Genomic DNA, 21,934 nt, shown 5'->3' with positions numbered 1-21,934 from the left:
TGAAAAAAATTTTACATGCCCAATGCGTGGGGTCGATCCTCAAAGTTTCGTGTGTTTTTGAGATAAGCTTCTCGGCCCTTCTGCGCCGTTGAGCAGCATTTGCGCTCTCCTTCTCCATGGTGTTACCCACCTGCAAACGCCAGTCAGAGGCGCTATCGAGCGGCTTCAGCGCAGTGTCAGAAGGCGAAGAGCTGCGCGCGCGCCGGCGCCAGTGTGTCTGGCGAGGCTAGACATCACCCCTCCCGAACGTACAGACCAGCAGCGGCGAGCCGCGCGCGACAGTGGCGGAGTCTGCGCGCGCGCCGGCGCCAGTCTGTCTGGTGCGGCTAAGGCGCCACTCCTCCTGAAGGCGCACGCCAGAAGAAGCCTCATCCCTCAGAGAAACCGACATTTAGTGCCAGAACTGTTTCAACCGCTTCAAACAGATCGCCGTAGAGTCTCTGGATGCATCTCATGCTGACGAAAATTTTGTTCCCGAACAAATTGCTGTCGAAGAGCTAAACGTATTCGTGAAGACAACAAAATATATTTTTTTCAGCGAAACTACAGGGGGTCGACGGACATGCACCGACGTTCTTCTCTGAAGACACCCAGCAAATACGTAGCCAAGCTGCTATGACAAGCTAGGTGACCACCAGCTCCGCAGTGACTCAGTCCTGCGCCAATAGCGCAAGCTGCCGAGATATTTTTTCGCAAGTTTATCGTGCTGGTTTCAAAGTTTTACCAACGCTGACCCTTCGCGTGGCCGCACCCGTGAAATCCATGCGCCGGCGCGACAGCGCTCCCTCAAATCTACTATATAAACACATGGCACGTAACGAAGCTACTGTGTCGAGAAAAAACGTTGGTTCATGCATCAACGCATGCAGGCATTAAAGGGCCCCTAAACCACCCAGAGGTCGAAATATAGTTCTGGTGTTGCAGATGTGCACGAGTCTACAGCGACCGCTGGCGGAGTTGCACGCGCTTTCCCGTTTCGCTCTTTCCTTCGCTAGGCTGCGTTCGTCGGCTCGTCTATCCACTTCTCCGAGTGCTCTTCCTCAGCGTGCGAGTTGGAAACGCAAGAAGCGCGCGCATCTGCTAGCAGAAAGCAGGCTCTTGTTCGCCCACTGACAGCGTCTCTTGCTGGCGGACGTCACCTAATCATACAGGTGACGTCATGACGGCTGTTCTTGATTGAGAAAAGGCACGGAGAGGAGCAGGTGAGCGTCTGTTGGTGGTTTAGTGGCCCTTTAATGATCGGAACGTTGTAAAGAAAGCGGTGTATTTACGATGAGCTCCACTTCGTAAGGAAGCTTGTTGACGCTTGTCTGTGGCAAAACACTTGGCGCGTATAGTGACATTGTCGTCCCACACAGCTGTTACATCGGACACATGTCCACTATTATAAAGCGTGGCTCCTTTGCGCACACTATCGCCGCAAAAGTAATTATCAGGGACGCGCACAAGCGGCAAATCGCACGCGCGCACTTCCGTCACGCTTGCAGTGAAAGGAGGCGTCCGCTACGCGACCCGCATGCGGTTCCAACGGCCGCCGCTACGCGGCTTTCAGTGGCGCCCCTATAGGCGCTGCGCATCGCGGATAATATTTAAAGAATGAAACTTTGCGTGAAATGTAATTTGTTGAGAGTTTAACACGGCGTACACGGAGAGTTCAGCTGTAGCGTGCCGCCGCAGCGACATCGTCTCAAGATGTCAACATGTTGCCGGCTCGCGATAAGCCACGCGAGCAACGCACGGTTCATGTTCCTGGGACGTTCAAACCACGAAAAAGCACGCGCTGGCAAAGAACGAGTGCTGATAAGTGATAACACCCCAAGGTAATGCTCGATGAAAGTTTCAGCGTAAAAAATGCTGCGTATATCCACCGAGGATTGAATACTAGAAGGTACCGCCTACGTCACTGAAATGCTAGACTTCACCACCAACCGATGGTTAACGGTGTCTTCGTTTATTGCAGATATGTCGAGAGCACCGTCGAGCACCATGACGCAAAACTGACGTCGGCGGAAGTACCAAATGGCGCCCTAACTTTTCCGGTTTGCTCAATAGCCAATCAGCGCGCACCAAAGGCGATACTTTTTCGATTGTCGCCTTTTGAGAATACGGGCCTTGGCTTCAAAACGAGTTGGCTTGCCAAGGCTGGCTGCGTGACGTAAGCTCCCTCCTTTCTTTTTCCTTCCTCCATGGGTGGGACGCTGATTGAAGGTACTGCTGCTTCCATCGCATCTACCCGAGTCAAGCAAAGCGTCAAGTCAAGCGAAAGCCAAGTAAAGACGCCCTTGACTGAATTCCGAACGCGCGCTCCGCCGCTTATATACACACCGCCCGCGTTCGAGGGAGAGGAGGGAGGGAGGAGGAGAGAGGGAGAGGAGAGGCTTGCTGCTGGCACGAGACGAGCCGAGCATGCGCAGTGGGGGTGTGGGACGGCGCCGCCGACGCCGCAGGTAGGCCGCAGGTGCGACTAAGAAATGCTCCGCATTTAAAACAGGTTTTAGAGCGACCGCTGTCGCAGCGATGGAGATCGCCGGAGTTGGAAAAATTCGCTCGCGGCACAGCGTCTGCCCAAGGGCAACCAATGGGAGAGCAGTGACGTGAGGAGCACATGACTGCAGGGGTGGAGTCGAGGAGCGGGTGCGTGCGCGGGCAGGGACTCGTTTTCCTAGCAGACGACATTCGCTGCAACGCGCTGGCAGTGTAGAAGCGCCGTTCTTTTCCTTTTGTTGTTCTCTACGGCGCTTCCATCAAAGCAGACAATCGTTTGCACGTGTCATTTTGTCCTTTTGCATTTTTATCGAATCGGGGGCCGGACAGGGGGACCCTATGGCACTCCGAACTCGTAGTTCGTAGCATATATTGCTGTTTCTTTTCTTGTTTACTACTCTGACCCAGCATGTTCGAATAGTTTGCTGTTTTTTTAATGGTCACGTACCACGGAGACGACACATGCCGCTGCCTCTTTACTGGAATACCCATAGGCAAAAAGAGAGACAAGCTCCTTCACAAACCCACAATATCGTCAACTCGGCCGCTTGCATCTGGTTGCCGGCCCAGACGGTGCACCAACGCCTTGCGGCATTCGAAAGCAAAAGCCACCGAAAGCCCTGTGAAAGCTTAAAATCACAAAAGCCAATTATTTCTTTTGCTTTTCTATGGCCAAGTGTATGAGCGTGCAACAAGACTTGTGCGGTAAAAAAAGAAAGCTGGAACAGAAATGAACGTGACTACTGAAGTTGTTTAATTGCACTCTGATACACTGCACATTTTCATCATTCAGGTTTAGGCGCATGAAAATCGAGCACCGAAGTAGAAGGCTGGTGAAACTCGCAACCCAAGCGCACCAAAACAAGCGAACTCGGAGTCACGTGTGGCACAGGCCCACGCATACCGCAGTGCATGCGTGGCGAGTGGGCGCCACAGGTGATTCACAGTTCATACCTAAAGCTTTATTCATACCAACCGAGTGTCTGGTTTGGAAATCTTAACGTGACAGCGTGAAGGGGCCCGTGTCGCGGAAATGGTGTGCCGGTGCGTTGTCAGCGGGTGAAAAATACCGATGGAAGCAAAGAATAAGAATCACGGCCAGAATTGAACCCAGGAATTCCGCTTGGCAGCCCACCACAGAGCCACGCCAGTGCTTCGAAATGCTTGGCAACAAGACCTATACAGGCGTCTATTGTGGTTGCGGTGTTGGCTATCCGCTTTTATGAGAGTGTAATAGACATCACGTATGTAAGTACACCTCCGCAAGCTGCAGCCAAGCAGTTGCTCGATAGGCCGACAACCGCCACTTATGATATGCATACCATCGCATCGAAGCGCGCACTTGGTTGTGATAAATCTGACGTCTCTGCTTTAACCTGAGTGCCGACGTCGACCTTTGCACGCCGGTGTATTAATAGGGACCATCGTATTAGAGCTCGTTTCGCATAAATGCCGCCGTCGGCGTCGCTACGTAGCTTGTGAGCGAAAAAATCGTCCGTGACCGAAAAATTGAGAAAGCTGCAAATAAAATAACCATAAAAATCTTCAGTCTCGAACCCGGGCCGTTTGCGTGGCAAGCAGGTGTTTTACCTCAAAGCCACGACGTTATTTGCGACTGCTTCGGGAAAAAACACTACATATATGCCAAGTAGTGAAAGGAACCTCCTTAACGCATTTTGTTCGACAGGTGTCACTGCGAAAATGAGCCCATCCGGCGATTTGTAGGCACATTGGCGAGGCCGTCAAACTACGTTTTTTGCGCGACGCCATGCTTCGAAAAAAAGCCGGGATAGTGCAGCCATCGCCGCTAAAAACACACATGAACTTTCAAACACCTCTAAAAATGAACAACTATGTCCATCTATGACGGAAAACATATCAAGCCAACGCTTTCTTTCTAGAGAAGGCGTTTATCAACCAAACAGCAAACATTAGGTAATGTTGTGCCATCTGTGAGGCATTCTGAGAAATATGTCTCGACTCTAGCACAAGTAAGTGTTATAGATCGAAAACCTGTACCATTACTATAGATTACTAGCGCGCGCGCGTGTGGTGTCTGTGTGCGTGCCGTGTGTGTGTAACAACACACATGCACTTAGTGGTTGAAGTGCGCTCTAGGGGCCGGATTTCGCTATCGCGTTCAACTCTTACAGGCGAAGCTTAAGGGTCCCCCAATTTTTTGCCGTGTCTGGCAAGCACACCAGGGGGGCTATTTTGTAAGCGTCCTTAAATAGAACGGAGGCGGTCCGTCCTATCGAGATGCACGCGATGGGTCAATGGGAGCCGGACGGACGTCACGGCAGAGCTCGTAAAAAGAGGCATTGCAATGTTTTGTTTCACCATGCTCTTAAGTCTTGCGGCCACGCTTTAAAATGCAGCTTTCTTGAGCGGGCTTCCCGCCTGACAAGTGCTGCGTTCCCTGAGCTTGTGCTGGTGTCGGTAGCATAAAAAATGCTTACGATCATTAAACAGGGAGGTGAAGCACCAGCAAGCTGTGCCGCCAGAGATTAATAAGCGAGTCGCGGTGCTCCCCTATACCTACATAAGATTTCGAAGAAAGATAGGGGATAAAGTAGATGTAAGTTTGTGTTCTCTGCTCCGAAAAACTATCAGTGCTCTGTAAGCGCGTCAGTGCTGAAACCACACGAAGGAGCGTTTGCACAATAAGACAGTTTTGTAGCATGCGCAGTGGGTGTTGTGTTTCTTTATCCCGTTGACTTGCGGCAAGAAGTACGTTGGACAAAGATGCTTGAACGAGCGTTTAAAGGAACATCATGTTAACTCAGCCGTTCAAGGCCATCTCGACACTCATTGCAGAGACTGCGGTTAGGAAGCGAACTTTGAAAAGTGGAACTGTTGTCGCGAAACATCGTGAGCAGCTCACACATGAAATCATAGAAGCTGATAAAATGCAACAGCTGGCTGACCTCTGTGTAAGCATGCCTTCTGTTGACCTCACCAAAAAGGAGGTTGCTTATCTGGCTGTGATGCAATAGGTTGTGCGATTGCGCTGATGAGTGCTGTTGTTATCTTGTATATAGTTCTAGCGTTTTCGCTAATAAAATGTATTTGAAGTCAGCGCCTGTGTAGTGTCCTCTCGTCTGTACTCGTTTATTTTGCGCTGTGTAAATATGTCGATACCAGAACGGTGCCACCGCGAGAACTCCCAAGAAAGACACGCTCGGGAAGGCCAGTGAGAATCCTTCAAGATTCCTTATGTGGTCAAATTTCGTACCTTGCTATTTTGTCAGCCCTTTTGTGGCGGCGTGTTATGTAACCACTAGCACCTCCTACACATCTAATCACATGTGCTGCACATACACCACTCCCAGCATGGAGCAGGCCAGAACAAATAGACCTTATGCAAAATGCTGCCATCTAGCGGCCGTCGTGCGCATTTCCGCCATGTTGAAGGCTAAGAGCGCTTCGCATGTATGCACACGGAGTGTTCGTATCGATGTGTGGCGGCTGATAGGAACGGCAATACTATAGTGTACTAGAATATTCTAGTACACTATAGCAATACCAACATATTTCGTGTGACGTGTTGCTTAGATTGAGGAAAATGAGATGCTGAAAAAAGAAAAGGTTTGCAGGAAACTAACCTCCCATGTAGCTTAGAATAACAGAGAGCTGCGGCCGTATAATGAACCGCTGTTCCGTGTTCCGTATTCCGTTTTGGCCGCCATTAGCGCCCCATGATTGGTCGTTTCACCTGTCACTCAAGTGACATGTCGGAAGCTCAAATTTTGATGACGTCAAAATGACGAGTACGTGCTCATTATGCTAAAATATACGGAATCGGTTCCGTGGAAGCGCGGAACAGCCAGCGAGTCGCCCCGTTTCGACGGAATAGCAAATATGGCGGTGCCAGCGTATTTGTCAGAGGCTTTCTCTTGTTGTTGGCGGCGGTCGCTCGGCTAGGCAGCGCCGTGGGCGCCCGACGACGCGCTCGGCATGCCAGTCGATGAAAGAGTTCGCCGTCACTTTCGCCCGAAGAAAGGAAGGTGCGGCGGTTGTGCGACGAAGTGGCCGAGGAAGGCGCGCGACGGCACGACCGACTGCGCTGTCGGTGGTGCCTGTGGGTGTTGTGCAGCCTTCTGTTTTTCGCGAGTGGCAGCTTTCAAGCCTCGTTTGGAAGCGAGGATACTATTGTCATCATGCAAGCTGCGGTGAGCAGACTGTGCGATTTGGTGGCGGAGGTAATCGTGCACGCCGGGATCCGTAACAAGTGGGTTCACTTCCCGTGGACGCCGGATGAAAAGGGGGCCTTGAATGTTTCCTACGGCTGCCGGCGTCATCGGATGCGTGGACGGCAGCGTTGCCGTCATCATTGCACCGAAGGGCGACGATCACAAGGCGGCATTTTATCCCCGCAAGGGACATTATGCCCACATCGTCATGCTAGTAAGTATCGGTCTTCCCATCCTTTCGAGCGCATGTCCGCGTAGCGAAATGTGGCTTACAGTTGTTCACGCTTTCGACAGATCTGCGACGCACTCATGGGAATCCTGCCGTGAACCACTGCGTCTGGGGCCAGACTACGACGCCCACCTCTGGCGGACAACGCGGCTGCTTGAGCACTTCGAAGGGGCACGGATTGCCGCGGCCGTACCTTCTGGCCTCTAGGTATAGTGAACTAGAAGACTTCTAGTTCACTATACCTCTAGGTAAGCAGTATATTCCCTTTGGGAGAGTTCGGCGCTCTTTTGATCTCGCCGCCAGTCTGGCAACAGCGCGCTTCCGCGCCGCCGACGCCATTTCGTGCCGAGGTTTCTCGTGATGCTGTACCCGTGACGTCGCTGTCGGCATTTATGCTTCCTCTGTGACCGACCTGGTGTGTCTTTGCTGCTGTTCGTGCACGTGTCGGCTGCGTGGAACATCGTGGACCTGCACGGACGTCGCAATGGGGGCTTGCAGCGCAGTAGGCTGCTCTAAAGGCTCTGTTATACTCCGACGTGCGTTCGCGTCAGCCCGCGGCGGCGGGAGTTGGCGGCGCTAGGTTCGTCACGTTACGTTGACGCGAAAACAGAGCACTCTATACTCCCACTTGCGCGACGCACTACGTCGCCTTGACGCATGCGCAATTGAGCGCACTCGGCGTCCCTTCTTCACGTAGAGACACAGACGCAGTTCAGTCTGGATAACGTCGCCGGCGTGGAATGCAGCATGTCGCATCTCGCGCCGGCTGCAGCCGGGGCGCGTTGACGGACACTGGGCGCGTCAGTCGCATCGCGCGTTGGCCTATAGAGTGCTGCACGTTTGTTAGCGTAGCGTCACTGTGCCGAGCGTGCGCGCGCGTCGACGTTACGCTGGAGTATATCAGCCCCTTAACTCGCTGAAGAAAGGGTTCGCCAGAGACGGAGCGTTGCGGGCGCACGCCAACGCGAGCTTACAGTGCCGCGGCACAAAATGGCGGACAGCGCCGCCGCTAAATTTGGATGGTTGTTGGCTCCGCCCCTCCGCCGAACTCTCCGAAGGAATATACGGCTCTGGGTAAGCAGAACAAAAAGTTGGGATATTCACAGTTTGAGCTAACGGAATATTTGCTCGCGCTATGGTTAATGCCCTATTTGATTAGATACAGGTACTTGGTAACTGTGACAACTGACAGGATGTCGCTCGTTGCATGTGTATCATCTTGCAGCTATCGGTTATAAACTCCATAACATCGTCAAATGACTCGCGTTGTCATGACAGCCTATTTGTAGTAGTCATGCTTCGCGTAGTATGGGCAAGTCAGACTGGTGAAGTGTAGCATTAGATCATGTAGATCATTCTATAATTGCTCTCTTTGTGTGGCTCAGCTTTGTGGATCCCTTACATTAAGTAGTATTTACAGCACACCAATTGTATTTGTGCAGGTGACAGAGGCGACAAACCAGGACCATGGCTCCTGACACGTCTCCAAGGCTGTCCTCTCAGAAACAGTGTTAAAAAGGTAAGTGCTACACCACACATGCTGCAGTGCAGTCTGTAATGAAGCTTTGTATTGGGCTAATGAAGAGCTGCTTTTGCTGCGTTCAGCAGTGCTGCACCCTCCATTAAGAATAAGAATGTGCATCTCACATTGCCGCAGCATGTGCAGTGTTGCACTTGCCTTTGCATCGCAGAAGGTGACAGAAGTGTTCATGATTTCAGCGATGATTACATCAGTGAGCATGGCAGTGTTGTCAGTGATGACCCCCAACCACTGCTTAGACAAGGAAGATCATCACGCTCCACATGTACTCCTGGGCAAGCTGTCCGCAATGGTAATCCACTATTTGGCTAACTGCACCACTGACAACAGCACTAGGCAAATGTCATTTCAGTGAGAAACATGTGCCTAAGAAGTAACAATAATATATGTGGTTTTCCGTGCCAAAACCATGATACAATTGTGAGCCACACTGCAGTGGAGGGCTGAATTTATCTTGACCACCTGTGGCTCTTTAACGTGAATCTCAATGTAAGTACAGCGGTGATCCTGCATGTTACCGTCATGGAGATGTGTTCGCTGCCAGCAGGAACTGACCCATGTGCTGAATGAAGTTGAGCAGCGCGACTTCTTACCTGCTAAGATGTTACCTAACAAGTAGAAAAGAACGTTTGGAAGTTAAATTTCCTGGCAATAATAAATCGCTGCTGGGTTTCATCATATGCTGTATGACCAGGTCTTTCGCAGAACTTGACTACACGTGACTGGGTCATTTTATATGGCGGTAGATAGGAACTTTTCATTTAGCAACTGTTAATATAACACACTGTACTCAGCAGCCGAGTGCTATAGCCACTTCACTGGAAAGCAAGGGTTTGTTATTGTTTTTGTTACTGCTGATCGTCCTCTAATCACGAACACTCTGACAGTTATCTGCTCTATGACTGGGAGTGCACACCTCCTCACTTCCTGTATAACAACACACGGCTCGCCTTTTGCTTCACGCACAACTTGTGGGCACTGTGCTCTTTTGTTGCACATCCACCACACTGTTCCTTTTGAAAGGGCCAACTGATGCTGAAACATATCGTCTGGCATTTCAAGTACCTTTTTCTCATTCAGAAGTGTGCTCATTTGTGAATGCAGAAGTAATGCGAAAGCACATATGTAAGCACACTCTTCAAGACAGAACCTTGTAAAAAAAAAGAATTTATTCATGTTCACACTAATGCAAATATGGCATATACTTTCTGTAAGTAAACGTACATTGTGAAACTGTAGTGTCATGTTTTTAAAGCATTACTGACATTTATTACATGCACAAGTTACAAGAAACATCATGCTGAAAGAAGCACAGTGTGACATCGTACTGCATGGGTAATTAACGACTACTACAATGCAAATATAGATGACATCAGCATGCCTTTCTACTATGGACATGTTACGTTGCTAAAAGCGTTATATGCGTCTCAAGGAGCACCTTTGTGGTTGCGTGTGGCAGGTACCAATACTGTAAACAATGTCAGCGCACCTCAAATTTTAGTTTAAGTTCGGTACATGTTGTCTCTGTTTCATCCTACCGCATGAAAAAAAAAGGGACACATGAAATGTGCACAGTATACGAATCACAAGGTACATGGGCAATTGTGTGCACAGCTATGCATTTCAGATATATTACAGGGTAGTATAGTACCCCTAACAAGATGGTGGCTTGTCAATGTTTACAAGAAAGGACAGTTGCATAACAATGGTATTACATGAAGCAGCAAGACAAACCAATGTATACAGCGTGCAAACACACCTCTGCAATTGACGGGATACTTTCCTGAATAGCAATAGCAAAGTTTTTTTTCTTACAGATATAGCGTCAACATACATAAATGTAAAATGCATGTTGCAATGTAACTGGCCTAATTTGTTTGCAAAAAAAAGTATATGTTTGGTTTTCGAGGACATAACTTTGCAAAAGGACTGATAGCTGGTGACCCACGCGAAGGTCAACTGCAGTTTCAAAAAGGACACAGATAGACTGTGTGATTATTTTGCTCAGTGTAAAGCACCTCCTGTGAGTGGCAAACGGCATCATCCTTTAGTGCAACATGTAAAACACTTGTGTCATATACATTCCTACTTCAAGTGACCATCATGAAACTACAGTATTTTGGTGTACAGTCAAGCGTGGTCTGCATATCATTTCAGATAGCTGACTAGCACATGTAAAAAAACTTATGAAGAGCAAGCACTGCCACAAAATCTTGCAGTGTCAGTTTCACTGGAGAGAAAGGCTATGCTTACAGGCTTGCCTCATGAAATGACGCCACATGATATGTGCTGTGTGCATCATTTTCAGAAGGCTGACGATCACATATCAAAGCAACTTGTGAAGACGCGCTCACACTACCACAAGAAAGTGGAGTATCGATTTAAAAAACACTTATGCACTACACTTGTCCACCAAAAAGATGACACGCAAAGTAAAGAACGCGAAACAAAGAACAGAAAAAATGAAGACAAGTTAAAACGGAAATAAAGTCCTAATGTTCATGGCGCCGACGAGGTGGCTACAGCAGCAGTGAAGACTGGGGAACTCCAGGCCCAATGGCAGCCAAGAAATGTTAGAGGGTGCCTGCGATGCATTAGGTAGCCGAACCCATGCCCCTCACTCCATCGACAAGCTCCGGATGCTGCAGCTAGAGAAATTCACAATGTATTACAGGCCACTTAATGCAAGAACACACAGGAAACCAAACTAATGCTCCATCGGTTTGATTCGGATAGGCAGCGATGACAAGGAATTTCTCATTGAGCTGGAGAAAAATCCAACCGTTTTTTCTTATTTATACGTTTAAACCGGGGCCCAACCACAAGAAGTCAAATAGATTTGAAGTATTTGTTTCACTTATTTTTGTTCCATGGAAATGTGACCCTGAATTGACTCCGCTTCTTCCTAACCTCGGTACAAGCACTTCAAAGTAGCATCGTTAAGTCTTCACACTTGAGCCTCCTTTACGTGGCAAAAAAAAAGCTCGAAACTTGCGAAAAACTCGTAGCGCTTCTACACTGCAAAAACTGTCCTTTAGATTCCTTCAGATCCACGAACAAGATCTACGTAGAACTTACAGATGGCTCTCATTATATGGAAATAGGGAGTACATATTCGTAACTGCCAACGGACATATTGCTTTATTTTCATTTAGGGAGAGAGTGTTCTAGAGTCCTAAAGAAAAAGAAAGTCCTAAAAGTCCTAAAGTCGAAAAGTCTAAAGTTGACTGCGCTGTTTAAGTTATTTTCCAACCAAAGACCGTCACGTGGCTACTTTTCTTGTGATAGCAATTATATCGGCACTCTCGACGGGTTTTTGTCGTCGCCGTCATGTTCAGTATAAAGTCCAAATTGATAACATCCCACCGCGCATCGTAGGTTCTACCCGTGAGTAAAAGCTCGCGAGCAGCGGCGACGATAGCGGCTGATGCAGAGATCAAACGAGCTGGCCTATCTGCGTCACTCGGAGGGCGCATGCGATAACATCCCCCCGCGTGTTAGACCTGCCGTCGATGCTGCTCAAGCAGAAACGAAACGCCCCGCCCGTCTTGAATGAGCATGGAGGGATGCGAGGGGGGGGGGGGTGCTTGAGCAGCAACTGCGAACTTTGATCCTAAAAGCGCGTTCACGATCGCTTGCGCGCTCGCTATCTCGCAGGCATCAGCAAACGGCTCGTATACTCTTTTACGCGCGCTCTCAACGCAAAGAGACTGCGAAAAGCGCACCTCTCCCTGGAGCGGCCGTATTCTCTTACACCAACGTTTTGTATAGTTACGCGAGATCGGATCCAAAACAGTTAGCTGCCAGCCTTCCTTCGTATAACATTACAATTTGTTGCCTTTGCATTCATTGCTTCGCGCTTGCGGTGAAACTGTGATCTTTTTTTCTTCAGACACGATGCGTTTACAGAAGGCCTGGGGGAGCGTGCAACTACCACTGTTCTCTATGTGAGCGGTTTAAATCTTTAACCTTTTTTTCAGGTCAACCGAGAGTGGTTAAATTTGTTGCTTTGTGCATGTTACCTTCGCGAGCAACGAGGGTAGACAATATTTTGCTGCCGTCCTGACATACTGGCAGACTGTCTGCGTCTGTTTGCCGCGAAGTAGGCATGTGCGAATATTCGAGCACTAGGAATGTTCGAAGGAATATTATAGTATTCGAATTCGCTTCGACACGAATTTAAGGTTCCGAAATTTCAAAGTATTCATAATGAACGAATAGGCGTATATTGGATGGCATGTAACCCACCTGTGAAGGTGGTTTCACTGCAGCCTGAAAGTGCAATGCCGTGAAAGCACCTAACCAACAAAATTGCGCAATGCCGCGAAGCCCCACTTCAAGGTTAAATTAACATATTACTCCGACATAGATTAATCATTTTCAGGGCCGTAACCAGAAATCTTTTTCGGGGGGGGGGGGGGTTCAACCATACTTTATGTATGTTCGTGCGTGTGTTTGTATGTGTGCGTGAATATATGCGCAAGCAAAATTGAAAAATTTCGAGGGGGGGGGGGGGTTGAAACCCCCAACCCTCTTCTTGGCTACGCCCCTGATCATTTTTTAAGTTTAAAAGCAACACCACCTTGCAACATTGCCTTCAGAAAGACCACGGGCATCGTATTGTGCAACGATTGCGAACCATTCTGCCCACCTTCCGTCAGGCTTCAGCCCCGCATCTAAGCCAGCGATACCTCCTTGGTGCTTCATTAAACCTGAAGTGCACCTCAACGTCCCGGGAATCAGAAAAAAATCTGAGCTCTCATCTCCAGTGCTGAAACAGCTGTCTCTGATTCTTTTACACGACAAGTACGCAGATCATGTGCATGTTTATACTGATGGTCAACTACCCCCCAGTGTTCGTCCGGAGCAGTGGTCGTCCCAGCGAAAGCTATCAGCGTCACTTTCAAGACAGACCACCCAACGACATCAACAGCAGCAGAACTTGCCGCTCTTCGCGCTGCACTTTGTGTAGTCAACCGTGAACAGCCCCAACGATGGTCAGTCTTCTGCGATTCGAAGGCAGCCCTACAATCTTTGCTATCAGCCCTGCGACACGGACCATACGAGCAGTTGGTCTTCGAGGTTAGATATCTCCTCCATACTTCGTTAGAGAAAGGACACCACGTGACATTTCAGTGGCTGCCAAGTCACTGCGGCCTGATAGGCAATGAACACGCCGACAATGCTGCTCGATCAGCTCTTCAAGGTGACAGGATCGAGACGATACCCCTATCAAGGACCGATGCTGCTAGCCAACTTCGAGTGGCTGCACAAGAAATGACTTCCTCCACTTATAACACAGTAAGCAGACTGCACAACCACCACCGCCACTGCCCGACCAATCTGCGTCTTCAGACACCTACGGGACTACGCCGAAATGATGCCACTCTGCTTTGCCGTTTATGGCTAAGTCATTCTCCTTTCGAATCCAAATGGCTGACAACCCGTTTTGTGACAACTGTGGTAGCGAGGAGACACTACAGCACATCTTCTGCGACTGTCCTCGCTACAATGCGCAGAGGAAATCCCTCGCCGTCGCTCTTGCTCGCATAGATCCCAGACCGATGACGGCAGGAACCATTCTGGAATGTCGTCCTGATAGGTCATCGCGGGTGAAGGCGACGAAGGCAGTGCTAAACTTCTTGAAGGCATCAGACCTGCACCGTCGCTTATAGACTAACGTCGTTATGATGACCGTGAAATGTGTGTGACTTTTTGTGCGTGCGTGCTCTCCTTCTCTCTCTCTCTCTCTCTCTATCTTTATATCTCCCCCATCTTTTTCCCCAGTGTAGGGTAGCATACCGGTCCTTCTAGACTGGTTAACATCCCTGCCTTTCCTTTCTCTCCTTCTCCTCCTCCTCCTAAAAGCTTGTTATACGGGCTTATATGTTATAATATGTTATATGTATAGTAACTTTATAGTGTGACGTATTTTATCGGTTATAACTTGCATCTTACTGAAATTGAAATTCTGCTACTATTTGATGCTACTAAACGCCACTAAACGTAGCGTTTAGTAGCGTAGCGCTTAGTTTAGTAGCGTTTACTTGCAGCAAAAAGAATGACAGTCGCACATGCCTCGTTCCAATTAAAAAAAAACGCTGTGCAGGTTAGTTGGGCCTCGACAATATTTATGCTAATTTTTTTTTATATAATGTGTGATGCATACTATTCGAACTATTCGATTCAAAATTATTCGAGGTAATCACTGTTCGCTTCGAACCTAAAATAAATTTGCTTTCGGACATCCCTACCGCGAAGGCTTCTGTGCGGCGTTCCACGGTGCCTAATAGACAAGTACACAAGGAACATGCGGCGCTGCTTCGTATTGGTGAAAAGCGTCCCTTTATGAAAGCCTCCTTTCGGGACTGTGGCACGGGAGTACAAACCGGTTCGCTGCAGCGGCGGCGGCCTGCGCATCAGCTTCTCTGCAGTGCACGATAGCTAGCGGCGTTTTGAAAACAGATGAGCAACTCCGCCACATAAAAGTAACATTTACAGTAACTCTAGGGTGCAGTAAAGCTTTAGGGTGCAGGCGCTCGCAGCGACCCGTAGCGGCCGCCGCTACGGTCGTCGAAAATTAAAGGGGGGAGGGGGTAAGGGCACCGGTACCCTGTTCCTCTTAGATCCGACCCTGGAATTTTCGTGGTTGTTGCAATTTCATTCCGAGCTGCGTCTTGAGAGGTTCGTGCATGCTCGCGTGCGACTGCAAATCTTTCTAGCCTCTCCAACGCAACATGCCTAAAAAGAAAAAGACAACCTGTTCCATGACGTTATGCAAAAGAACTCGTGCAATGAAAAGGCATCGATTCTCATTCAGAGCTTCTACGGATCCAGTATGCCTGCAAGAGTGGGCGTGAAACATCAAGGGAGGTCCCTCATGTGTACATAAATTTCATTTGACTGTTCGCTGATTCTTACTTTTAATTAATTATTTTTCTTTTTTATATGCACCTATCTTTTCCTTTCACTGTTTACTCACATTCTGCGCGAAAATATCTGTCTTTGCGTCTCATTCACCGTTCATTGTATTTTTGTTCTTGAAGTAACCGCTATAATTGTCAATGAATATTTCAATCATTGTACTCAAACATAACTGCGTGAAAAATAATGTTAATAAACTAGAACGGAAACCCCGAATCTCCTACGTGTTTGTTCTCTACGCCAGCATGTGCCGTTCAGAAGAAGCTAATCTGCCCGCATAGTCTCCAGAGTTTTCTTTTCTTCGTTTTACAATTTATCAGCGCCATGTGTGGCCTACACGACGAGCTTATACCGCAACAAAAAGCTTGGCTTCAACGGGAAACTCCACAGAGCGCAGGCTCACACGCGCGAAAGCACGCCAGCGAGCGGCAGCGCCGTCTGCACGCTGGATCGCGCAATCTTTCCACCTGGCAGGCGCGCTCACGACACTAAGGAGACCTTCCTAGCCCGTATAGTTCTGCGTTCGTGTGATCGTCGTGCCGAGTTCTGTTTGTGCGGTCGACTTTTAACGCGCTGCCTCGCATTGTGTGTATTGTGTGTTGTATTTCGTGGTTACTGACGTAAGCGCAACTATACGCGGTACCAGGCAAATAGTCACCAGATGCCGACCGTGCGACTTGAATCTCTGCGACTGCTTTGTTCGGTGTGACCGACGGACGCGATTCATAGTTTTGAAGAACACCTCCTTCAAATGTTTCCGCACGTCAGTGAGTAGCAGCGCCGCAATCCTTTGTCGACGACGCGTTCTGTCGCCCTGGAAAATGCTTTGACGCTCGGGGACGGCCGGTAGCTCGGCGATTCCTCGCTTGGCGCACCATTGGAAACCGGCGGTCATCTAGCAGTGTACGCTGCCAGCGTATTTTTTATTGCCAGAGGTAAGTGAACGTTACGCTTCGTACATTATGAGTTATTGTTATTGTAGTACGCCTTGTCGCCGAAGAAAATCGCATAACGTGTTGGTAGTGTATGCGGTTGTAGTTGTGAGGATTCTGCTCGCGCATGACATTTGTCAAGAACGTAGTCGGTAGTGTTATAAAGTTTTGGTAATTAGCTCGCTTGCACGCACTGCTCTACGCTAATATTTGCTGAAAGGAGACAACATTTTTGTCAGGCTCACCATTGTCATGCGTTTTATGCATGTCTCTCGACAAATTACTTGGAGTAACGCCGTGAAACCGAAGCTTCAACATCCATTTCGTTCGCACGAGCTCTGAAGGAATAATCATCAGCCACCGTGTGAATCGTGAATCGGTACAGTGGGAGAAATATAGTTTATTTAGGGATGTTTTCTTTAGGCGTGCATTTTATTTGTCATTATGTAACGTGACCCTCAAAAGCGTTAGGTTAGCATTCTTGGACATTGCTTATCATCTTTCAAGCAATAGATAACATAGATTTGCTAAAAATGCAATTTCTGCAGCATGACATTGTATTTTGTTCAATTGGTTTGCCCCATTTTTATCCTTTATGCACGTTCACCTAATATGACAAGCCGTACTTTCAGCTGAATTTTCAATTGCTTTTAGCACTATATGTGCGTCCGTGTATTGAAGTCCCACCTCTCATCGCATAATAATAGCTTGTGAAGAACGACGCTTGTCTTGAATTAGCCATTTATCAGAGCTCTTCCTCCCTCCTCAAAGGGCAAGGTGCTGCTGGCACACCTGGTTCGGCTTTTCTTAACCTTTTTTTTTTTTTGAATGCTGAAGTTTTTTTGCAACGTACTGCAGGTAGCAAACAGCAGTGCCTCGACAAACAGTGGAGTGCTGACCATGCAGTCCAGAAGGTGGCTGAGGCAAGTATGCTATAGGAGGTGCTTATTCAGGCAGAAGAAATAAGCATCTGTAGCCAACGTAAAGGTAATGTACAAAGTTCCATTTAATGAAGAAGAATCTTGTTTTGAGCTAGTCATGTCGAAGGGAAACTATGAGCGCTAGATAAATGAGATGGAAATGCAGAGTAACAATGTTATGTATGCCAGCAACCAACTTAAGTTTATTCATGCAAAAGGGTTATTTCCAACTGGTTCATTTAGGGGAAGAGCCCACAGTTTCCACGAATAGGCATACCTGGTAGCCGTTGCACAACCTGTTACTGTGTTTTCGCACTCATTATTATGTGCCACTTACTCTTGTGACGTTCCACCAGGTGAAATTACTTCACATAAACAGCAGCGAGAAGGCTCTTGCTAGCCAGTTCAATTAAGACAGCGTTACCGTAGCTTTTAGTTCCAGTAAACCAGCTAAGCTGTATAGAAGAGCGTACTTCATGTTTGTCACCATGGACAGTACATTTTGCCTGGGAACATGGCTTAGTTTTGCAAAGGAAAATGTTGCCTTTCTGTAAAACGTGGTACTGGGAAATGGCATTGTGCCTAAAATATTAAGGTTTATGACTTCTTGCAGCACGCATTGTTGTACAGGGATGTTAGCGTTTTCATAAATGCAATGCATGGTGCTTGAAGAATATAGCGGCCCACTTTAAAATTTATAACTTCATGATTTCAGTATCTGGGACAGACTTTACTGTATACGATTTGTTTCTGGAAAGCTTCAACCTATCTTGCAATTCTTCAAGGCCAATACTGAATTTGCTGTGTACATTTGGCTGCACATTCTCATCACTTATGCTAAACAACAGGCTTGAGTGATGTGTGGAATTCCTGTCAATCAATTTTATTGATTACCTCGGACGATCTACTCTGCTTCCCACAGTTATTGGGTGCTTTGTGTGCATGTGCTATGCATGCTAGAAATGAAAACAGGGAATGCAGCTGGCAGCATCAACGAGTACAATGCCCATAGGCTATTATGAGGTGCGAAATGTTGCCACTGCTAGAATTTACATTATGTGTGCATGGTACAGCTGATTGTGTAATTTAGCACTTTCCAGCTACTTACGCAGTTGGAGCAGATGTCGATCATGTTTATTGTGGTATGGCACGGCCACCAAGTTCGTGCATTCTGCATACCAGGAAACCTGACACGAAGCAACGTATTGCTGTGATGGCAGCTAAGTGAGAACGAATGAGTTTGTCTTCTCTGTACATTTGTCAATATCATTACACAGGCTTGTTAAGTGCATTCAAGCGGCTTTAGCAATGCACTTGCAGCTACAGAGCCAGTAAAGGCAGCCAATTTCATCATCAGAGTTCACTCTGCAAATCCCACTTTCCATAAAGGGCATTGTTTTGTGATAGCTTAAGGTCAAAACTTGCTCAATTAAACACTTCTTGGTGTCTGACATTACATGAATTATGATAATTGTTATATCTCATGTGAAATTATGCCATTGTTTTTTTTTTCATATTCTTACTTTGCATACACACTTTACGACTGCACCCTCCCCAACCGAATCTTTACTAGTGCTACATTCTGTTATGGGTGAAAACAATTATTGAACTAAAAACCAGGCCAAGGAAAGCAGTATGATGCCCTGTAATGTAGGAGGATGCCGCTATTGCAGTGTTTAGTATAGAGCTGAATTTAATGAGAAAGGGCAGCAATGTAGGTCATCTGTGGATATTTGCAGACCATAATTGTGTTGTGGTCATTTTGTTATCGCAGGAAGCATCTTCAAAAAGCAGTGCTACAAGGATGTGAGCAGCAGTTTCCCTTCAACGAACGGGTCAAATTCATGGAAGCCACGTGCCTGCTGCTTCTGGCCTACACAAACATGCAGCCACCATAGTAAAGTTCTTGCAAAGGTGTGAGACATCCCTATGCTGCATGGATTGAGCATGTTAATTGCCTGTTTTTTATAGCTTATAGTAATACGTCTACAAGTGTACTTCCTTCTAGTGTATATTTACATTCTCTTAAAGGGCCAGTCAGCAAGCTCCGACTTCTTTTTTTTACACCTCCCAAACAAGCTCGCTAATTCGTACAGAGGGCCGCAGGAATCACATTGTCTGAATGTCAGACACTCCACTTCTAAAAACAATAACCGCACCTCCTCTTCAGCGCTTGACCAGTCCTCTTTGCTAGCGAAGTGGTGTAATGTTGCCTATGAGCAACATTAAGTAACGCTGACTGTTGAATAGTCCTCTGCAATACGAAACGGCATTTTGGCTTTGTGATGATGCAGTATCTGTGGTTGTCACAAGAGTTGCGAATTGGTTTATCTCGCCAGTGCTTTGACTGTGCTTCCTCACCGCACCGCTCTGGCACAGTGGCACACCGAGCAAGCCCCTCTTCAGGATGGTCAGGCTGAGCGAGAAACTGAAACCAGCTGGAACGTTTGTTCTATCTCCTGTGGCTTCATTATTACACCACTTAATCAAAAAAATTCATGTGACAACATGTTCACGTTGTACAAGCGTGCAGTTGTCACAAATTTTAGACTCCGGGGTTATTTAGGGGCCCTTTAGCCTTAAATTATGAATGGTAAATTCACACGTCACGTGGTTTTCTTGCTTTATTTTTGCAATGCTGATTTTTAAAATAGCATATCAGCTTCTGTGAGTGGTAATTTATACATTTATCATACAAAACATCCTGATATATTCAACAAGTGTTATTATAGATTTTTCATGGCACCAGAGCCACCTGCTTTTTGTCGTGTGGCAGCTACATGGAAGTTCATTGCTATGCTGCTTTGTTTAACTGATATCTTTTCAATCAATGCGTTTCACAGTCCAGGGTGTTTGGTGTATTTGCATCTTGATGTGTTTAATATCATACAAGTGATGGATTTTTTCTGTCTTCTAGTGTTTACTTTGCAGCTATTTAACTGTGGTTTTCAGGGGCATATCTAGACAGGAACATCAATTCTGCTAAGCTTTGGTTCGAAAGAGATGCTGAACAGGAGTTCCTTAGGTGCATGCCCTGAGCACCAGCCCTTTGGATTACAGAAATATCTAAACTGCATAATGTCTGCAGCTCCTTGCTTAATTGCATGTCTTTCTTCAACCTACAGCTCTTTCCATAATCCTTAACACTAACCTACATTACCAAGTGAACATCCCCCGCTGCAATACAGTGGTTATAATGGTCAGCTGCTGATCTGAACTGTGCGGGTTCGATCCTTGATGGAGTGGTTGCACTTTCGGTGGAGGTGCAAATCCTAGAGGTTCCTGTGCTTTTAATTTCACGTTTACATACAGAACCCCATTGTTATTATTACATCAGCAAGTGGACAGAGTGGTAATTCTAGATTGTACACATATTTAGTATAACAGACAGCTGAGCTGGTTGGTAGGTATTCATGTTAAAAAGGCAGGGCATGCAAACATGGACACAAGAGAGAAACCAAGACACCACTAACGCCAACTGGAAAGGTGGACAGTGGCACAAAATAAAGTAGACACAGAAACTTATCTGTGCATGCCCAGGCAAGAGGCGATACCTATCAATCTGGCACGCGCGATAGTCTACGTGAGAGATAACTGCTCAAGCATTTGATTTCTTCTTTATGCTAGTTAATCGACGGTTGGCTCTCTTGTGCACTGCCATTATCGATATGCCAGGCCTCGACAATTGGACGCATTTCTTCATTCATGTGCTTGTACAAAACTGCATTCATCGAATTTTGGCGTGCATTTACGTTCTCAACAATGTAAAGGTAGATTAGGTGATGAGCCTCCAGTTAGTGATCTCAGCGTTTTAGGTGTCTTGACTCTCTTGTGTCCATGATTAAAAACTTTGAGCGCGCAAAAGGACGTAGGACCAGAAGAAACACAAACCACAAGCGCTCTACTCGCAACTGTCCATGTTTGCATGCCCCATCTTTTTAACATGTATTCATATAGTGCGTAAGAGAAATAGGTTATCTAGTGAGTTATTTGGAAAGTAAGTTTAGGGCGAACACCAATATAGCAGTGTAAATTAAATTTAAGCGATGAATGCATAGGGCTGGATTAGGAAACAACATAATGGCGAAATATAGCCGTTTGCTCTTTGCTTATACTTGTCTCAGTTTCTTGTCTCGTATGCTTTGACAATGACCAGGTGTCGTGTTGGATGCTACCTATTGGTTATGAGCTATACATAGACAAAGCAGAGGCTGTTTGGATGCTTTCTAAACAGCTACCTCATGGGGAGAGAAAAGTTCATTTGGGTTATGTGAGGCATGCTAAAAAAAAGTCGACTTTTTCTGATGTTTTTGTTTTCCTGGCAGACATTCTACACGAACTTGCCCAAAGGCGGAAGGAAGGCACGCACAGATGGACGCACAGAAATCATGGGGCTGCCGTAGAAGCTGTGAATGAGCATTAACCTGTGAGTATGTGTCTTAAACATTTTGCTGAAGCCTTTTATTTTGGCTGAACATTCTTATCGATGCTTTGTATTCCCTGATTTGTAGTGCAATATTGTTACACCCTGTTGCTTTCACAACAGAGTTCTTTAGTCTGGTACAAGGCCCAAAAAGTTCGACCTAGATGACCAAATTGCGGCAGCTAGTTGTTTCCACAATTAATGCATTAGTGTAAAAACGCAATAGACGGAGCACAAGAAAAAGGAAGACACAAACAGTGCTGTGCTCGTGTGCTCAGTCTTCTGCACT

At 47.1% G+C, this 21,934-nt stretch overlaps 1 long non-coding RNA gene across 1 annotated transcript; it reads left to right on the top strand.

Moving 5' to 3' along the window:
• The first annotated feature begins 15,863 nt into the window (after nucleotides 1-15,863).
• LOC125756615 (uncharacterized) lies at nucleotides 15,864-21,704 on the top strand. The gene is made up of 4 exons (XR_007414635.1): nucleotides 15,864-16,305; nucleotides 17,161-17,289; nucleotides 18,997-19,136; nucleotides 21,548-21,704. It is a non-coding gene; the product is annotated as an uncharacterized LOC125756615 (long non-coding RNA).
• The last annotated feature ends 230 nt before the right edge of the window (nucleotides 21,705-21,934 follow it).

Source organism: Rhipicephalus sanguineus, unplaced genomic scaffold (genome assembly GCF_013339695.2).
Source record: "Rhipicephalus sanguineus isolate Rsan-2018 unplaced genomic scaffold, BIME_Rsan_1.4 Seq305, whole genome shotgun sequence".
Classification (NCBI taxonomy): Eukaryota; Metazoa; Arthropoda; class Arachnida; order Ixodida; family Ixodidae; genus Rhipicephalus; species Rhipicephalus sanguineus.
The sequence above is the reverse complement of the archived record's forward strand: the minus strand, read 5'-3'. Positions and strand labels throughout refer to the sequence as shown.